Source organism: Aethalodelphis obliquidens, unplaced genomic scaffold, assembly GCF_003676395.1.
Source record: "Aethalodelphis obliquidens isolate GAN/ISIS:26980383/991018 unplaced genomic scaffold, ASM367639v1 scaffold85, whole genome shotgun sequence".
Taxonomy (NCBI): Eukaryota; Metazoa; Chordata; class Mammalia; order Artiodactyla; family Delphinidae; genus Aethalodelphis; species Aethalodelphis obliquidens.
The window spans coordinates 2,481,178-2,502,559 of record NW_020838029.1 but is presented as its reverse complement, the minus strand read 5'-3'; the positions used below and the strand labels follow the sequence as shown (position 1 = coordinate 2,502,559).

The 21,382-nt window shown below is 36.4% G+C and overlaps 1 long non-coding RNA gene across 1 annotated transcript; it reads left to right on the top strand.

Annotated features, from left to right (window-relative positions):
• The first annotated feature begins 451 nt into the window (after nucleotides 1–451).
• LOC113613140 (uncharacterized) lies at nucleotides 452–19,325 on the top strand. The gene is made up of 3 exons (XR_003430092.1): nucleotides 452–464; nucleotides 18,321–18,324; nucleotides 19,180–19,325. It is a non-coding gene; the product is annotated as an uncharacterized LOC113613140 (long non-coding RNA).
• The last annotated feature ends 2,057 nt before the right edge of the window (nucleotides 19,326–21,382 follow it).

Below are 21,382 nucleotides of genomic sequence, written 5' to 3'. Positions count from 1 at the left end.
AAGAAAACCCGATATCTCATCTTCAACACTAAAAGTTGTTATCTTTTGGACTGAAAGTGACACATTTAATCTATTCAAAATACTGGGTATTTTCCTGGGCTATACCAGTTAAGAAATTCACTTGATATCATTAAAATTACCATTATTAATGCCATGTTTTTAATCTCATCTTTAATTGTAAAATTTTTGTGAGAAATTTTTTTTCCTCGGCAGCTAGCGTACTTCAATGTGGAAAATCAGACTCTTCTAACTGCTGTTCATTTATTCACACAGCAAATTGACAAGACATACACTCAATGGTCATAATTTGAACATGTTTACAATTTTCACCATTCACTATGTCATTCAAAGCTGAATCAGAAATAAGAGGTAAGTAGCTGACTACCAAATATTCTCTGTGAATAAAGCAGTTTGCCTACTGGCATTCAAAGGAAACCCTCTTGTGTGCTTCCTTGCTACAAAAAGTTGGCTCTCTATAAATACTAATATCAGCAACATTTTCAGTCTGTACAAGAGCTCACTAAAAACTAACAAACAAAATAAAATCAGTAACTGAATAAACCCCAACAATAAAAAAAATATCTTCTTACTCTGCATTAGGTTTTCAATCACAAACAAAATGTCATACTGCACTTCTGTATCATATATGCATCAACTTATACTAAGAATTGATCCAGACTCTGCACACCAGTAGATTTGTTCAATTATAAAGAAGAATAATGCAAAAGCACACAGAAGATTGTGAGTGATCTTCCATATCACATGCCATCATCCAACAGTGACCAAATTTTAAAGAGGGTTTGCCATGTACTCATTCTGCTTTCTCTTTGAGACTATTATCTTATATTAACATTGCAGCTGTTTTTTTTTTTCCTGGTAATAGTATCATCTATTATTGTTATGTATATTTCATCTTTGAATAATCTCTTTTTACTTTTTTTTTCTTTTTTTTTAACATCCTTATTGGAGTATAATTGCTTTCCAATGGTGTGTTAGTTTCTGCTTTATAAGAAAGTGACTCAGTTATACATATACATATGTTCCCAAATCTCTTCCCTCTTGCATCTCCCTCTCTCCCACCCTCCCTATCCCACCCCTCTAGGTGGTCACAAACCACCGAATTGATCTCCCTGTGCTATGAGGCTGCTTCCCACTAGCTATCTATTTTACGTTTGGTAGTATATATATGTCCATGCCACTCTCTCATTTTGTCACAGCTTCCCCTTCCCCTCCCCCATATCCTCAAGTCCATTCTCTAGTAGGTCTGTGTCTTTATTCCCATCTTACCTCTAGGTTCTTCACGACCTTTTTTTTTATTATTAGATTCCATATATATGTGTTAGCATACAGTATTTGTTTTTCTCTTTCTGACTTACTTCACGCTGTATGACAGACTCTAGGTACATCCACCTCACTACAAATAATACTCAGCCATAAAAAGAAACTAAATTGAGTGTCCTTTACCTTATGATCTCTAAATTTACAGAAAAAATGTACTTCAAGGTAATGTTTTGCATGTGTTTTGGGAATATGTGATTGGTTTACTAGGGAGATTATAGTGCTTTATTTGAAAATTGTGCAAAATCTTGTATGGCTTCATGCCACCACTTTACAAAATTTTATAACTACACACTGAGAAATGAGAAAGAATGTATTACCAGTTCAATAAAATACAATTTTTGGATATCCATATAGTTTTCTGGTCACACTTTTCTTTTACAACTGCTTGAGTGGTATCAATACACATATACTTTTTCCAAACAGTACAGTTTTCAGTTTTAGATTTATATTGTAGTCCTGTTTATTATTTACACTCAAGTCATTATACTGAGTTGTAAATTTATGTTACTATCTGTGTTCTTACTTGTATAATTTTCCTATTGCTATTGTAACAAATTATCACAAAATTGTTAGATTAAAAGAACACAAATGTTTGTTTGGAGAGATATGTTTTGGAGATCAAAAGTCTGAACTGAGTCTTACGAGGCTAAAATCAAGATGCTGGCAGTGTTAAATTTCTTTCTGGAGTATCTAGGGGAAAATCTGTTCCCTTGCCCTTTGCAGTTTCTAGAAGTCACTCACATTCCTTGGCTCATAACTGTCCATTTTCAGAGCCAGCAGCATCAGGCCAAGTCCTTCTCACACTACCAACTCTCTTGTTCTACTTCTGCCTCCATCTTCCACTTATAAGAGCCCTTGTGATTACATTGGATCCACATAGATGATTTAGGATAATCTCTCAAAGTCAGCGAATTAACAACTTTAAGTCCAACTGGGACTTAAACTTAATTTGACCTTGAAACATTAGGAAGGAAATATTGAGTTCTAAGTGTAGAACAGAATTTTTTTTCATTGAGGAAGGACTGTTCCAGTCCTAAGAAATAGTATTTTCTGTCTCAAGACTAACAGTGGGAAAACATTAAAGAGTTTTTAGCAGGGAGGCAGGGAGGTGACATGACCATCTTTGTGCTATGCAACAATTGTTCTGGCAGCAGTGTGAAGAATGTTTTGGAAGGGGCCAAAGGTAGAAGCAAGGAGACCAGGCAAGAGATGACAATAGCTTAGACTAGGGTGCTGGTGAAGGTGAGAAGTGGAGGACACAGTAGTGGAGTCTAGAAATAAACCCATATTTGACAACTCATATTTTACAGCTAATATTTGACAAGAATACTCAGTGGGATAAAAATTGTTGCTTCAGTAAATGGTGTTGGGAAAACTGGGCATGCAAAAGAATGAAACTGGACATTACACCACTCACTCAAACTACCTTGAAATGGATCAAAGACTTAAATATAATACCAGAAACCATTAAAATCATGGAAGAAACATAGGGAAAAAGCTTCCTGACATTGCTCTTGGCAATGACTTTATGAATGTGACACTGAAAGCACAAGAAAAGGAAAACTAAACAAGTGTGTCGACATTAAATGGAAAATCTCCTGCACAACAAAAGAAACAATCAACAAAATGAAAAGGCAACCTACAGAATGGGAGAAAATATTTGCCATCTATCTATCTGATAAGGAATTTATATTCAAAATATAAAATAACTCATGCAACTCAATAGTCAATAAATAATCTGATTAAAAACTAGACAGAAGACCTGAATAGACATTTTTTTCCCATAGAACATCTACAAATAGCTACCAAGTACATGAAAAGGTACTCAACATTACTAATCATCAGGGAAATGCAAATCAAAACTGTAATGATATATCCCTTCACACTTGTTAGAATGGTTATTATCAAAAAGAGAGTAGTTAACAAGTGTTGGCAAGGATGTGGAGAAAAGAGTACCCTTGTACACTCTTGGTGAGAATGTAAATTGGTACAGACATTATGGAAAAGAGTACAGATGTTCATCAAGAACTTAAAAATAGAATTGCCATATGATTCAGCAATTCCACATCTGGGTATATATCCAAAGGAAATAAAACCACTATCTTGAAGAGATATCTGCAACCACATGTTCACTGCAGCATTATTTATAATAGTCAAGACATAGAAATGACCTATGTCTGTTATGAATTAATGGATAAAGGATATGTGAGATATATATATAAAAAACACTAATTAAATACATATTAATATAAATTATATATTTAATATAAATTAAATATATATTTAAATTTAATAAACAAAACTCCATTAGAGTTGGGAGACCAGAAAGGGAAGCTCTCATACACTGAAAAGATAAAAGAACCCAACAGGAAGAAGAAAGACTTTTTTTTCCTGGCAAGGACTCAGCCAAAGAAAAGCCACAGACTTTTTGTTTACTACAGCCCTCCCAACATTTCTTCCTCTCTATAAAAATGTTCTCCATTCCTTTGGGGTTTTTTTGTTTTGTTTTTTTTACATCTTTATTGGAGTATAATTGCTTTACAATGGTGTGCTAGTTTCTGCTTTATAACAAAGTGAATCAGTTATACATATACATATGTTCCCATATCTCTTCCCTCTTCTGTCTCCCACCCTCCCACCCTCCCTATCCCACCCCTGTAGGTGGTCACAAAGCACCGAGTTGATCTCCCTGTGCTATGCGGCTTCTTCCCACTAGCTACCTATTTTAAGTTTGGAAGTGTATATATGTCCATGCCACTCTCTCACTTTGTCACAGCTTATCCTTTCCCCTCCCCATATCCTCAGGTCCATTCTCTGGTAGGTCTTTGTCTTTATTCCTGTCTTACCCCTAGGTTCTTCATGACATTTTTTTTCTTAGATTCCATATATATGTGTTAGCATATGGTATTTGTCTTTCTCTTTCTGACTTACTTCACTCTGTATGACAGACTCTAGGTCCATCCACCTAATTACAAATAACTCAATTTCGTTTCTTTTTATGGCTGAGTAATATTCCATTGTATATATGTGCCACATCTTCTTTATCCATTCATCTGATGATGGACACTTAGGTTGTATCCATCTCCTGGATATTGTAAATAGAGCTGCAATGAACATTTTGTTACATAACTCTTTTTTTTTTAACATCTTTATTGGGGTATAATTGCTTTACAATGGTGTGTTAGTTTCTGCTTTATAACAAAGTGAATCAGTTATACATATACATATGTTCCCATATGTCTTCCCTCTTGTGTCTCCCTCCCTCCCACCCTCCCTATCCCACCCCTCCAGGCTGTCACAAAGCACCGAGCCAATATCCCTGTGCCATGCGGCTGCTTCCCACTAGCTATCTACCCTACGTTTGTTAGCGTATATATGTCCATGACTCTCTCTCGCCCCGTCACAGCTCACCCTTCCCCCTCCCCATATCCTCAAGTCCGTTCTCCAGTAGATCTGCGTCTTTATTCCTGTCTTAACCCTAGGTTCTTCCTGACATTTTTTTTCTTATATTCCATATATATGTGTTAGCATACGGTATTTGTCTTTCTCTTCCTGACTTACTTCACTCTGTATGAAAGACTCTAGGTCTATCCACCTCATTACAAATAGCGCAATTTCGTTTCCTTTTATGGCTGAGTAATATTCCATTGTATATATGTGCCACATCTTCTTTATCCATTCATCCGATGATGGACACTTAGGTTGTTTCCATCTCCGGGCTATTGTAAATAGAGCTGCAATGAACATTTTGGTACATGACTCTTTTTGAATTTTGGTTTTCTCAGGGTATATGCCCAGTAGTGGGATTTCTGGGTCATATGGTAGTTCTATTTGTAGTTTTTTAAGGAACTTCCATACTGTTCTCCACAGTGGCTGTATCAATTTACATTCCCACCAACAGTGTAAGAGGCTTCCCTTTTCTCCACACCCTCTCCAGCATTTATTGTTTCTACCTTCAAATCACCCATACTAATTTTCTCACGAAACTTCCACTTTTCTCTCAAACTCTCCCCATTCCCTTTTCCTCTGAACTTGTCGAAACCTAGTCCTTTAAAATTAAAACTTTGGAGGATCCAGAGGCTAAACCCTTCATTTCTTATACTCTCTCTCCCAGTAGTGGGATTGCTGGGTCATATGGTAGTTCTATTTGTAGTTTTTTAAGGAACCTCCATACTGTTCTCCATAGTGGCTCTACCAATTCACACTCCCACCAGCAGTGCAAGAGTGTTCCCTTTTCTCTACACTGTCTCCAGCATTTATTGTTTCTAGATTTTTTGATGATGGCCATTCTGACTGGTGTGAGATGATATCTCATTGAAGTTTTCATTTGCATTTCTCTAATGATTAATGATATTGAGCTTTCTTTCATGTGTTTGTTGGCACTCTGTATATCTTCGTTGGAGAAATGTCTATTTAGGTCTTCTGCCCATTTTCGGACTGGGTTGTTTGTTTTTTTGTTATTGAGCTGCATGAGCTGCTTGTAAATTTTGGAGATTAATCCTTTGTCAGTTGCTTCATTTGCAAATATTTTATCTCATTCTGAGGGTTGTGTTTTGGTCTTGCTTATGGTTTCCTTTGCTGTGCATAAGCTTTTAAGATTCATTAGGTCCCATTTGTTTATTTTTGTTTTTATTTCCATTTCTCTAAGAGGTGGGTCAAAAAGGACATTGCTGTGATTTATGTCATAGAGTGCTCTGCTTAGGTTTTCCTCTAAGAGTTTGACAGTGTCTGGTCTTACATTTAGGTCTTTAATCTGCTTTGAGTTTACTTTTGTTTATGGTGTTAGGGAGTGCTCTAATTTCATACTTTTACATGTAGCTGTCCAGTTTTCCCAGCACCACTTATTGAAGAGGCTGTCCTTTCTCCACTGTACAGTCCTGCCTCCTTTATCGAAGATAAGGTGACCATATGTGCGTGGGTTTGTCTCTGGGCTTTCTATACCATTCCGATGATCTATTTTTCTGTTTTTGTGCCAGTACCATACTGTCTTGATTACTGTAGCTTTGTAGTATAGTCTGCAGTCAGGGAGCCTGATCCCTCCAGCTCCATTTTTCATTATCAAGATTGCTTTGGCTATTCAGGCTCTTTTGTGTTTCCATACAAATTGTGAATATTTTTGTTCTAGTTCTGTGAAAAATGTCAGTGGTAGTTTGATAGGGATTGCATTGAATCTGTAGATTGCTTTGGGTAGTAGAGTCATTTTCACAATGTTAATTCTTCCAATCCAAGAACATGGTATATCTCTCCATCTATTTGTATCATCTTTAATTTCTTTCATCAGTGTCTTATAATTTTCTACATACAGGTCTTTTGTCTCCTTAGGTAGGTTTATTCCTAGATATTTTATTCTTTTTGTTGCAATGGTAAATGGGAGTGTTTTCTTAATTTCACTTTCAGATTTTTCATCATGAGTGTATAGGAATGCCAGAGATTTCTGTGCATTAATTTTGTAGGACTTGTGCATGACTCACCATGGTTGCAGACTCCCCAATTGAAATTCTCTGCTGATCCCAAATATCTGAGAAATATCTGGCATTCTGTTTCAGGTTAACATATTTGGTGGCCTGTACAGAGACCAGAGAAAACTCCTGAGAGCTCTGGGTCTGTTGAGCAAACAGGTGCTGTACCCACACTCTGGAGTTTAAAGGTGTGTCTTTGTCCTGGATGTGAGTTCATGACCTCTTTGTGTTTGAAGCTCTCCAGGCTTTATTTGGGATCTATTTAAATGTTTTGGCTTTCTTATCAAGGCCTTGTTTTCTGTATGCAACTATTCATTTGGCACTTTGGTCTGATTTGAGATCAGACTATTTCACTGAAACTGGCTAGTCTTCATCCTATTCCCTTTGGAACAGGGGATGCTTCTCCTGAAGCTGGCTAACTTTGTACCCATTTGTTTAAAAACAGTGTTTGTTTCTCTGAAATGGTGCCAAGTTTTTCAGCCTTCAGCCTATTTCTTGGGAAAGGCTATTCTCCGGAGACTGGCTAAAAAACAAAGCCTTCTCTCTGGCTCTTCTGGTACCAAGCTATCTCCTTAAAACTGGCTGAGATTGGCTTGCAAGCTGTTTGAATTAAGCTATTTGTGCTATAAGCTGTTAAAGTTGCTTGAAAATTGTTCTTTAGAGGAAAAACCTCTAGGAAGTGGGTTCCCAGTTATCTAAGTATCTTGAGGGTGTCCCCTACAGGAACTCTAGCCAATTTTATGTTTAAAAAAAGATCCTTCCTTATGCCCACTTCTAACTAAATAGACTGACTTGACGAACATCAATTTAGAGTATCAATGACCTTTATGGGGAAATTTTGAAATCCCCAATTTACTTTTCTTAAAACTGAATTGGACTAGAATGGCTCAAAAATTTCCAGAACTGAGAGGAATATATTTTTTGATTGGTATTTTAGAGATTTCCCAGCATTATTAGGAATCGAAAATTGGTTGTCTGCAAAATAAGTTTTAAGATTACCTGAGGAAACAAACGATTAACGAAAGGTAAAATGGCCCCCAAAGCCTCAGGTTCTCCTTCCTTTGCTGATTTGTCCCAGGCTCTGCCTCCAACTCAACTTGACTCTCTCCTTTAGCTTCTTCTGACCAGACTCCTCCTCCCCATCTTCCTCCTTTCCTTCTACACTGTCTATGCCTCCGCTATACCTTCAAATCACCCATACTAATTTTCTCACGAAACTTCCACTTTTCTCTCAAACTCTCCCCATTCCCTTTTCCTCTGAACTTGTCGAAACCTAGTCCTTTAAAATTAAAACTTTGGAGGATCCAGAGGCTAAACCCTTCATTTCTTATACTCTCTATACTGAACTGAGAGCTGTAGACAACCAAAGATCCTGACAGATTTGCTGAGGAATTTAATAGAGTCATTCAAACTTATCCACCTTGTTTCTCTGACTTAGATAGTTCATATGCTTGTTGGCAAATGCCAGGCCCAGCATTGGATGAAAACCACTAATTGAGAAAATCTTAAAAGGACTCTAGAATTACAACTGGGAAACCAGTCTGCTGACTTATATGATCAGGCCCAGACAATCACTATGTGACACTATCAAGCAATTCCTAGGGCTTTTCAAAGCCTCTTGAATGGAACAAAATTCAGGGTTGCACACAAAAATATGACAAACCTGTACATGAATTTTGTGTTTGACTTCAGATTGTTTTTATTTAAAAAAAATTTTGACAACCTCCTTTTTTAAAAATTTCATACAATTTTTAAAGGTTACACTGCATTTATAGTTATTACAAAATATTGGCCATATTCCCAGTGTTGTACAATACATACTTGTAGCCTAGCTTACACCCAATAGTTTGTACCTCCCAATCCTGCACCCAGTTATTGCCTTATGCAAAGTGAAATAAGTCAGAGAAAGATAAATACTGTATGATATCACTTATATGTAGAATCTATAAAATACAATAAACTAGTGAACATAACAAAAGAAGAAGCAGACTCACAGATATAGAGAACAAACTAGTGTTCACCGGGGGGAGATTTCAGATTTTTTTTTTACTGAAGTTTTATTTTATTTTTTAACATCTTTATTGGAGTATAATTGCTTTACATTGTTGTGTTAGTTTCTGCTGTACAACAAAGTGAATCCGCTATACGTATACATATATCCCCATAAAACTTCCCTCTTGCGTCTCCCTCTCTCCCTCCCTATCTCACCTCTCTAGGTGGTCACAAAGCACCGAGCTGATCTCCCTGTGCTATGTGGCTGCTTCCCACTAGCTATCTATTTTACATTTGGCAGTGTATATATGTCCATGCCACTCTCTCAATTCGCCCACCTTACACTTCCCCCTCCCTGTGCCCTCAAGTCCATTCTGAAGACGTGAGAATAATGTTTGCTTTGGGTTTGTCATATATGGCCTTTATTATGTTGAGGTAGGTTCTCTCTATGCCCAGTTTCTGGAGAAGTTTTTTTTTCATCATAAATGTGTGTTCAATTTTGTTGAGAGCTTTTTCTGCATCTATTGAGATGATCATATGGTTTTTGTTCTTCAATTAGTTGATGTGGTGTATCACACTGATTGATTTGAAAATATTGAAAATTCCTTGCAACCCTGGGATAAATTCGACTTGATGATGGTGTATGATCCTTTTAATGTGTCGTTGGATACTGTTCACTAGTGTTATGTCAAGGATTTTTGCATCTACATTCATCAGAGAAATTGGCCTGTAATTTTTTTTTTTTTTGGTGACATCTTTATCTGGTTTTGTTATCAGGGTAATAGTGGCCTCAAGAGTGTTTCTCTCTCTGAAATTTTTTGGAAGAGCTTGAGGAGAATAGGTGATAGCTCTTCTCTAAACGTTTGATAAAATTTACTGGTAAAGCCATCTGATCCTGGACTTTTATTTGTTGGAAGATTTTTAATCACAGTTTCAATTTCAGTACTTGTGATTTGTCTGTTCATATTTTCTATTTCTTCCTGGTTCAGTATTGGAAGGTTGTACTTTTCTAAGAATTTGTCCATTTCTTCCAGGTTGTCCAATTGATTGGTGTGTAGTTGCCTGTAAGAGTCTCTTATAATCCTTTGTATTTCTGTGGTGTCAGTTGTAATTTCTTTTTCGTTTCTAATTTTATTGATTTGAGTCCTCTCCCTTTTTTTCTTGATGATTCTGGCTAAAGGTGTATCAATTTTTTTTTTATCTTCTCAAAGAACCAGCTTTTAGTTTTATTGAACTTTGCTATTGTTTTCTTTGTTTCTATTTCATTTATTTCTGCTCTGATCTTTATGACTTCTTTCCTTCTACTAACTTTGGGTTTTGTTTGTTCTTATTTCTCTAGTTCCTTTTGGTGTAAGGATAGGTTGTTTATTTGAGATTTTTCTTGTTTCTCGAGGTAAGATTGTATTGCTATAAACTTCCCTCTTAGAATGGCATTTGCTGCATCCCATAGGTCTTGGGTTGTTGTGTTTTCATTGTCAGTTGTTTCTAGTTATTTTTTTATTTCCTCTTTGATTCCTTCAGTGATCTCTTGCTTATTGGGTAATGTATTGTTTAGCCTCCATGTGTTTATATTTTTTATAGATTTTTTCCTGTAATTGATATCTAGTCTCATAGCACTGTGGTCGGAAAAGATATTTGATACAATTTCAATTTTTTAAAAATTTACCAAGGATTGGTTTGTGACCTAAGATATGACCTATGCTGGAGAATGTTCCATGAGCATTTGAGAATAAATTATATTCTGTTGTTTTTGGATGGAATGTTCTACATATCAATTAAGTCCTTCTTCTTTAATGTATCATTTAAAGCTTGTGTTTACTTATTTATTTTCATTTTGGATGATCTGTCCATTGGTAAAAGTCGGGTATTAAAGTCCCCTACTATTATTGTGTTACTGTCGATTTCCCCTTTTATGGCTGTTAGCATTTTCCTTATGTATTGAGGTGTTCCTACGTTGGGTGTATAAATATTTACAATTGTTATATCTTCTTCTTGGATTGATCCCTTGATCATTATGTAGTGTCCTTCTTTGTCTCTTGTAATAGTCTTCATTTGAAAATCTATTTTTCTGATATGAGAATTACTACTCCATCTTTCTTTTGATTTCCTTTTGCATGGAATATCTTTTCCATCCCCTCACTTTTAGTTTGTATGTCCCTAGGTGTGATCTTTTCGGGTCTTTTGTAGACAGCATATATACAGGTCTTGCTTTTGTATCCATTCAGCCGTCTATGTCCTTTGGTTGGAGCATTTAATCCATTTACATTTAAGGTAATTATCAATATATATGCTCCTATTACCATTTTCTTAATTGTTTAGGGTGTGTTATTGTAGGTCTTTTCCTTCTGTTGTGTTTTCTGCCTGGAGAAGTTCCTTTAGCATGTTGTAAAGCTGGTTTGGTGGTGCTGAATTCTCTTAGCTTTTGCTTGCCTGTAAAGGTTTTAATTTCTCCATCAAATAGCCCCGGAGATGGAAACAACCTAAGTGCCCGTCATCGGATGAATGGATAAAGAAGATGTGGCACATATATACAATGGAATATTACTCAGCCATAAAAAGAAACGAAATTGAGCTATTTGTAATGAGGTGGATAGACCTAGAGTCTGTCATACAGAGTGAAGTAAGTCAGAAAGAAAAAGACAAATACCATATGCTAACACATATATATGGAATTTAAGAAAAAAATGTCATGAGGAATAAAGACGCAGACCTCTTAGAGAACGGACTTGAGGTTATGGGGAGGGGGAAGGGTGAGCTGTGACAGGGCGAGAGAGAGTCATGGGCATATACACACTAACAAACGCAGTAAGGTCGATAGCTAGTGGGAAGCAGCCGCATGGCACAGGGATATTGGCTTGGTGCTTTGTGACAGCCTGGAGGGGTGGGATGGGGAGGGTGGGAGCGAGGGAGACGCAACAGGGAAGACATATGGGAACATATGTTTATGTATGACTGATTCACTTTGTTATAAAGCAGAAACTAACACACCATTGTAAAGCAATTATACCCCAATAAAGATGTTAAAAAAAATAAAATAAAATAACATATTTATAAGTTCCCCCCAAAAAAAAAATCTGAATGAGATCCTTGCTGGGTAGAGTAATCTTGGTTGTAGATTTTTCTCTTTCATCACTTAAAAAATGTCCTACCACTTCCATCTGGTTTGAAGAGTTTTTGCTGAAAGGTCAGCTGTTAACCTTATGGGGATTCCCTTGTGTGTTATTTGTTCTTTTTCCCTTGCTGCTTTTAATATTTTTTCTTTGTATTTAATTTTTGATAGTTTGATTAATATGTGTCTTGGTGTGTCTCTCCTTGGATTTATCCTTTATGGTACTCTCTTTGCTTCCTGAACTTGATTAACTATTTCCTTTCCCATATTAGGAAATTTTTCAACTATAATTTCTTCAAGTATTTTCACAGTCCGGCTCTTTTCCTCTTCTTCTTCTGAGACCCCTATAATTCGAATGTTGATGCATGTAATGTTGTCCCAGAGTCTTTGAGATTTTCCTCAATCTTTTCATTCTTTTTTCTTTATTCTGCTCTGTGTTAGTTATTTCTATTATTTTATCTTCCAGGTCACTTATCCATTCTTCTGCCTTAGTTATTCTGCTATTGATTCCTTCTAGAAAATTTCTAATTTCATTTATTGTGTTGTTCATCATTGTTCCTTTGCTTTTTCGTTCTTCTAGTTCATCGTTAAATGTTTCTTGTATTTTATCCATTCTATTTCCAAGGTTTTGGATCATGTTTACTATCATTACTCTGAGTTTTCTTTCAGTTAGACTACCTATTTCCTCTTCATTTGTTTGGTCTGGTGGGTTTTTATCTTGCTCCTTCATCTGCTGCATATTTCTCTGTCTCCTCATGTTGTTTGACTTACTGTGTTTGGGGTCTCCTTTTCCGAGGCTGCAAGTTCTTACTTCCCATTGTTTTTGGTGTCTGCCTCCAGTGGGTAAAGTTGGTTCAGTGGGTTGTGTATGCTTCCTGGTGGAGAGGACTGGTGCCTGTGTTCTGGAGGATGAGGCTGGATCTTGTCTTTCTGGTGGGCAGGACCACGTCTGGTCATTTGTTTTGTGGTGTCTGTGAGCTTAGTATGATTTGAGGCAGCCTCTCTTCTAATGGGTGGGGTTGTGTTCCTGTCTCGCTAGTTGCTTGCTATGGGTTGTCCAGCATTGGAGGTTGTTGGTCGTTATGTGGATATGAGTCTTAATGTTGAGACAGAGACCTCTGGGAGAGCTCTTGCTGCTTGATATTACATGAGGCCAGGAGGTCTCTGGTGGCCCAGTGTCCTGACTCAACTCTCCCACCTCAGAGGCTCAGGCCTGACACCTGGCTGGAGGACCAAGACCCTCTCAGCCACACAGGCAAATTCTCAAACCTGGACAAGAGAAGTGCTGGAAGTAATTCATATGCCTGTAGCTTTGCTTAACCAGGTTAATACATCCTGTGTGGAGGCCATTCTCCGAAACGATGGACAACTGAGGAGAAGAGGAAAGTCACTCACCCAACAGATAATAAGTCCTGAATACATACTTGTTGGCAAAGTTCTTAGTCTTCAACTCCAGCAAGCAAAAGCTAAACAAAACCAAAACTTCCTAGTTTCTGCTATTATTGGAAAAGCGATTGTCACAAATGTAAACACTTTGGGTACCTTTGTCACTCTAACCAGCCTTTCCAAAGTTCTCCCACTTCTCAACAATGCGACTCCAAGGAACTACAGTGGTTTATCCCAATTCTCCCTGTTAATTAGTTTAGGAAATATTGGGTTGGTCAAAAAGTTCATTTGGATTTTTCCATATGATGTTATAGAAATATGTATACCTGAAACAAATAGACTGCTATATATTTTTCCAGCAAAGATGAATTTTTTCAGGATTAGAAGAGAATTAATTGCACTTCAGGAATCTGCAACAATGGCAAGCAGTGTGCAAGTCTCTGAATGGCAAGGGAAAGAGAATGATTTTACAGATAGGAAAATGAGGTTGGGGAGGGCTATAGTAAACAAAAGAGTCCATGGCTTTTCATTGGCTTAGTCCTTGCTAAGAAAGAAAGGGAATCTTTCCTCTTCCTGTTGGGCTTTTTTATCTTAGCAGGGTGTGAGAGCTCCCCTTTCTCTTCCTCCAACTCTATTTAATGGAGGCACTTTTAATTAATTTTTGTTACGTTTTCCTCTTTTGATCAATATCTTTCTTTGAAAGCACCACTTTTTTTGGTTTCAGCAGTTTTCTCTTCCTCAGGGTCAGGAAAGTCCTTTTCTGGGTGTAGTGTCTCATGTCAGAGGGAAAATGCACAAATTGGTAACCTAGTAATATTATACTCGAATAACAAACAGGGGTAGGAGGGAAAACTCTCAGGAACTTTTATCTAAAATTCATGTTATCAAGATCATAGACATTGTAGATCATTTGAAGTATTATGTCACCATCAAAGTTTTGGTGACCAACTCCAACAGGCCTGGTCCCAGATATCCTGGGAAAACTGTCTCATCAGATATTGTCTGCCTCTATTCTGGGAAATCTTTACTTTCAGGTCACCAGATGATGTGCAGGTCCAGACAGCGTTCAACACTTTCTTTACGTGTGTCAGTTGAGTCCAAGAGTTTATTCCTTGGAGTTTGGCAGCAAAAGGGTTGGTTAGCAATACTTGATAGAGGCCTTTCCAGTGAGGTTGAAGATAATTCTTCTGAAGGAGTCCTTTCCAATAGATAAAATCTCCAGGTTGCAAGGTGTGATGCTTAAGGTGCTTGTCTCCCAAGGATGAACAGTAAGAATATTTATCTCACTATTTTTAATAGAAGAAATTAGGCCTTTGCAATATTAGAGTATCTTTCCTTTTATAAGTTGTGGGTCAAAAGAAGCAGGAGCCAAATGCATTTGGCACCCTTTAACTATCTCAAAGAGGGAGAATTAATGAGTTCCAAAAGGAGTGGATCCGAGATTTAGAAGGAATGGCAATGATTTTTGCTAAGGTATTTGGAGGGCCTCTGTAAATTTTGCCAATTGAGTCTTAATAATACTGTTAGTTCATTCAACTAAACCAGAGGATTTAGGGTGTAAGCACAGTGAAAGTTTTGTAAAACCAGCCAAACAACACTGACTTGCCAAAGCACCTGGCCAGTAAAATGTGTCTCAATTTGAATTTTGAGAGGAGTTCCCCAGGTAAGTATAATCTTTTTCAAAGCATTTAAGCCACGGAAGAGGTAGTAACCTGTCGGTAAGGGAAAGCATCAGCACAGTGTGAAAATGTACAGACCATGACTAAAACATATTTATATACATTACATGGAAGAAGTTGTATGATATACATTCGCCAGAACTCAACTTGTCCATTCAGCAGTTTAACATGTCTGGGAGAAGTACAAACAGGCTTCTCTCGATTCTGCTATATATATACACATATATATATGTACACACACACACACACACACACACATATATATATATAGTATATATGTTTGTTTCAGGTATGCATGTAATTCAGCCATAAAAGAGAGTGAAATCCTGCCTTTTTTTAACAACATGGATAAAATTTGTTGGCCTTATGCTACATGAAATAATTCAGACAGAGGAAGACAAATACTGTATGATTTCACTTACATATGGAATTTTTAAAAGCTTAATTTAAAGAAACATAAAGTAGATTGTTTGTTGTCATGGGAAAGGGTTGGAGGGTAAGGAATATGGCGATATGTCTGTCAAAGGATACAAACTTCCAGTTATAAGATGAATAAGTTCTGGGGATCTGATGTACAGCATGGTGACTATAGCCCACCCTAAGGAAGGCAACCTTAAGTATTTGTCCTGAAAAGAGAAAACAAATGTTACATTAGGTCTGTACCATTGAAGTTAGTATCTCCAAGTGTCTAATGGAAAAACTGGAAGTAAACTAGTGAGGGGAGAGGTGGCATATAAGGGCTCAATAGGGACTTAGAGATGACAACCATGCCTCCCTTTCTCCCACTGCAGGCAGTAGCCTAAAGCAGACAACAGCTGGAGGAAAGGAGAACTTAATTTTGAATGAAGTCACAGCTCTTTATTATTATGCTGGAAAGAGCATATTAAATATTAAATGAGACTATTATTGTAACTAAAATTGAATGAGGCTTTTTATTACCTAAGAATCAGCAGATAAGCTATGGAACCTGCACAAGGTTTCAATACCAGAGAAAGAACTACCCTGACACAATAGGTTCAAATGGGCAGAGGGAATAAAGACTTGGTTTGTTTTCAGATTGCACTGTGAGAATTCCTCTTGTCCAATATAACAGAAATTTCTGTGAATTATGGGTATCATGAAACACAAAAATAGCTGCAAAAATGTAAATTTAACAAACATAAATGATATGGTTGTTTAAAGATATTGGCAGATTTGTTAATACTCCTTCCATGAAGAGGTTGAGTCTGTCCCTTCTCATTGAATATGAAAGGGAACTCTGTAACCAAAATGTCCAAAGGAATATGTTGGAAATGACACTGTACATGTATCCAGTCCCAACTCTTAAGAGAGTAGCAGGTTCCACTTACTGTCTCTTGGATTGCTTGGACTGGAACCCTGAGCTGCCTTGTGTATTAGTTTTCTAGGTTTGCCATAGCAAAGTACGACAAACTGGGTGGTTTTAAAGAAACAGAAATTTATCATTTCACTGTTCTGAAGAGCAAAAGTCCCCAGTCAAGGTTTTGACAAGCCCATGCTCTCTCTAAAGGTTTTAGGGTAGAATAGGTTCCATGACTTTTTCTTAGTTTCTGGGGTTGCCAGAAATCTTTGGTGTTCCTTGGCCTGTAGACGCATCATTCCAATCTCTGCCTCCTTCATCACATGGAGATTATACCCGTGTGTCTGAGTTTCTGTGCCTCTTCTTCTCTTCTTATAAAGACACCAGCCATTAGATTAGGGTCCACTCAATTCCAGAATGTCTTTTTCTTAACTAATTACATCTGAAACTACCTTATTTCCAATTAAAGTTGCATTCTGAGGGCCTTGAGATTAGGACTTCAATATAACTTTTGGGGGTACAGAATTCAACTCATAATACCACAATCATTTCTTTTTTAACATCTTTACTGAAGTATAGTTGCTTTACAATTGTGTGTTCATTTCTGCTTTATAACAAAGTGAATCAGCTATACATATACTTATATCCCCATATTTCCTCCCTCTTGCATCTCCCTCCCACCCTCCCTATCCAACCCCTCTATGTGGTCACAAAGCACTGAGCTGATCTCCCTGTGCTATGTGGCTGCTTCCCACTAACTATCAGTTTTACATTTGGTAGTGTATATATGTCCATGCCACTCTTTCACTTTGTCCCAGCTCACCCTCCCCCCGTCCTGTGTCCTCAAGTCCATTCTTTAGTAGGTCTGTGGCTTTATTCTCATCCTGCCCTTAGGTTCTTCATAATCATTCATCTGTACCATTTTTCTAGATTCCACATATATGCATTAATATACGATATTTGTTTTTCTCTTTCTGACTTACTTCACTCTTTATGACAGTCTCTAGGTCCATCCATGTCTCTACAAATGACCCAATTTCATTTCTTTTTATGGCTGAGTAATATTCCATTGTATATATGTGCCACATCTTCTTTATCCATTTCTCTGTTGATGGACATTTAGGTTCCTTCCATGTCCTGGCTATTGTAAATAGTGTTGCAATGAACATTGTGGTGCATGTATCCTTTCGAATTATGGTTTTATCTAGATATATGCCCAAGAGTGAGATTGCCAGATCATATGGTAGCCCTATTTTCAGTTTTTTAAGGAATCTCCATACTGTTCCAAAACATGGAAAACTTTAAATCTGAGGGCACTTTCAAGAAGAGTGGAGATTGGGGTGAAAGGCAATTAAGAGGATTCATGGACATAATTAAGATACAGACTAGAATGTAGGTCAGATAGCTTATGGTAGAGAACCAGGGAATAAAGCAGGTGGGAGAAATCCTGCCAAGATCAAGGCAAACATCAAACTCTGGCCTCAGAAAACAATTCCAAGAAAGGAACTACAATTTGAATTGTTTAGTTTGTAGAAAAATTTATGCCCCAAGATAGTGTCAGAAACAATAGGGCAATCCTCCAGCAACTAGTGCAGCATAGCTGCAGGAGGTGGTCAGGGTAAGAGTAGAAAAGAACCCTACAAGTACCACTGTCATCCCAGACTGACAGTGCACATACTCAAAGCTGTGTAACTCTGAGGAGCAACATCAGAGACTTAATACTGTGGGGAGAAATAGAGCTCACTTAAATAACTCAGTCACTGAATTAATAACAAAGAAGATAATGAAAACAAATCCTAGAAGGAGGAGCAGTGCCCAGAGGTGCTACAATATATTGTTTAAAATGTCCAATTTCTGAACAAAAAGTATAAAGTATGAAGAGAAACAGAAAGTATGTGCTACACTCCAGTAAAAAGCAGGCAACAAAAACTACCTGGGAGAGAAATCCAATGTTGGATTTAACGTGAAAAGATTTTAAAGCAGTCATTATAAATATATTCACAGAACTAAAGAAAAGCATCATTAAAGAAGTTAAGAAAGGTCACATGACAATGTTGCATAAAATAGAGAATATCACTAAGTGAAATTTTGAAGAAGAACCCAGTGGAAATTCTGGAGTGAAAACTAAAATAACTGCAACAACAACAACAACAAACTAGTTCAATGGAGTAGATTTGAACTAGCAGAAGAAAGAATCAGGAAACTTGAAGATATATCAATAGAGATTACATGATCTAAATAATAAAGAGAAAAACAATGAAGAAAAAACTGAACAAAGCCTCAGATAAATGTGGGACACCATTACAGAAACCAACATATGTGCAATGGGTATACGAGAATGAGAAAAAAGATAGAAAGGAAAAGAAAACATATCAAAAAACAATAATTCTAGTGGTAGAGGCCTTTCTCAAGAAACAAGAAAAATCTCAAATAAACAACCTAACCTACCACCTAAAAGAATTAAGAAAAAGAAGAAGAAACAAAATACAAAGTCAGCAGAAGGAAGGAAATAGTAAAGATCAGAGAGAAGATAAATAAAATTGAGATTAAAAACATAGAAAACATCAATTAAAAAATAGTTGTTTTTTTTTAAGGATAAAGTGAACAAACCTCTAGCCAGGCTCATCAAGAAGAAAAGAGAGAAGAGCCAAATAAACAAAATAAGAAATTAAATGGGAGAAATAACAAGTGATACCACAGAAATACAAAAAATTATAAGAAAATATTATGAACAGTTAACAAATTGGAAAACATAGAGGAAATGGACACATTTCTAGAAACATGCAGCCTGCCAAAATTGAGTCAAGAAAAAACAGATAATTTGAACAGAGTGATCACTAGAAGTGAAACGAAGTCTGTAATAAAAAAAAAAATTCCCTGCAAAAAAAAGTCCAGGACCAAATGACTTCACTGGGGATTTCTACCAAACATACAATGAAGAACTTATACCTATTTTCTCAGAACATTCCACAATATTGAAGAGGAGAGAACACTCCTAAAGTAATTATATGAAGCCACCATAACCCTGATAACAAAACCAGACAAAGACAAAAAATAAAGATTACAGGTCAATACCTTTCATGAATATGGATGCAAAAATTATTGACAAAATATTAGCAAACCAAATCCAATAATACATAAAAAAAGATCATACACCATGATCAAGTTGGATTCATTCCAGGGTCATGAGGATGGTTCAACATACGTAAATCAAACAATGTGATACTTCGCATTAACAGAAGAAAAGACAAAAAACACATGACCATCTCAATAGATGCAGAAAAAGCATTTGATAAAATTCAATATCCATTCATGATAATAACTCTCACCAAAGTGGGTATAGAAGGAACATATCTCAACACAACAAAAGTCATTTATGACAAACCCACAGCCAATAAAATACTCAACAGTGAAAAGCTGAAAGTCTTCCTGCTAAATTCTGGAACAAGACAAGGGTGTCCACTCTCACCACTTCTTTCAACATAGTATTAGAAGTTCTAGCAATAGCAACCAGACAAGAAAAAGGAATAAGAGGTATCCAAATCAGAAAGGAAAAGGTAAAACAATCATTATATGCAAACGACATGATACTCTATATAGAAAACCCTAAGATTCCACACAAAAACTATTAGAACTAATAAATGACTTCAGCAAGGTAGCAGGGTAAAAATGTAATTTACAGAAATCTGTTGCAGTTTTTACACTAACAATGAAATATCAGAAAGAGAAAAAAATTTTTTAAATCAATCCCATATAAAATTATGTCAAAAAATAAAATAGCTAGGAATAAACCAAACCAAGGATGTGAAAGACTTATACCTTGAGAACTATAAAATATTGATAAAGGAAATTGAAGATGATTCAAAGAAATGGAAAGATATCCCATGCCCTTGGATGGGAAGAATTGATATTGTTAAAATGGCCATACTACACAAAGCAATCCGCAGATTAAATGCAATCCTTATCAAATTACCCATGACACTTTTCACATAACTAGAACAAACAATCCTAAAATTTATATGGAACCACAAAATACACAGAATTGCCAAAGCCATTTTGAGGAAAAAAGAAAAAAAAGCTAGAGGCATAAACATCCCAGACTTCTTACAATACTACAAAGATACAGTAATAGAAACAGCATGGTATTGTCTCAAAAACAGAAATATAGACCAATGGAAAAGAATAGAGAGGCCATAAATAAACCCATATGCCTACAGTCAATTAATCTTAGACAAAGGAGGCAAGAATATAAAATGGAGAAAATACAGTCTCTTCAACAAGTGGTGTTGGGAAAGCTGGACAACCACATGGTAAATCAATGAAATCAGAACACTCCCTCACCATATACAAAAATAAACTCAAAATAGTTTATAGATATAAATATAAGACATGACATTATAAAACTCCTAGAAGAGAACATAGGCAAGACATTCTCTGATATAAATGGAAGCAATATTTTTTAGATTAGTCTCCTAAGGCAAAAGAAATAAAAGCAAACATAAACAAATGGGACATAGTCAAACCTAAAAGCTTTTGCACAGCAAAGAAAGCCATAAACAAAATGAAAAGACAAGATATGTACTGGGAGAAAATATTTGCCAATGATGCAACTGACAAGTGATTAATATCCAAAATATACAAACAGTTCATACAACTCAATATCAAAAGAAAATTTAATAAATTACCCAATTGAAAAATGGGCAGAAGACCAAAATAAACATTTCGCCAAAGAAGACATACAGATGACCAACAGGCACAAGGAGAGATGCTCAACATTGCTAATTATTAGAGAAATGAAAATCAAAACTACAATGAGGTATCACTTCACACCAGTCAGAATGGTTATCTTCAAAAGGCCTACAAATAATAAATGCTGGAGAGGGTGTGGAGAAAAGGGAACCCTTATACACTGTTTGTGGGAATGTAAATTTGTGCAGCCACTATGGAAGAAAGTATGGAGGTTCTTTAAAATATTAAAAATAGAGCTACCTTATGATCCATCAATCCCATTCCTGAGCATATATGTAGAAAATATGAAAACTCTGATTTGAAAAGATAGATGCACACCGATGTTCATATCAGCATTATTTATAATAGT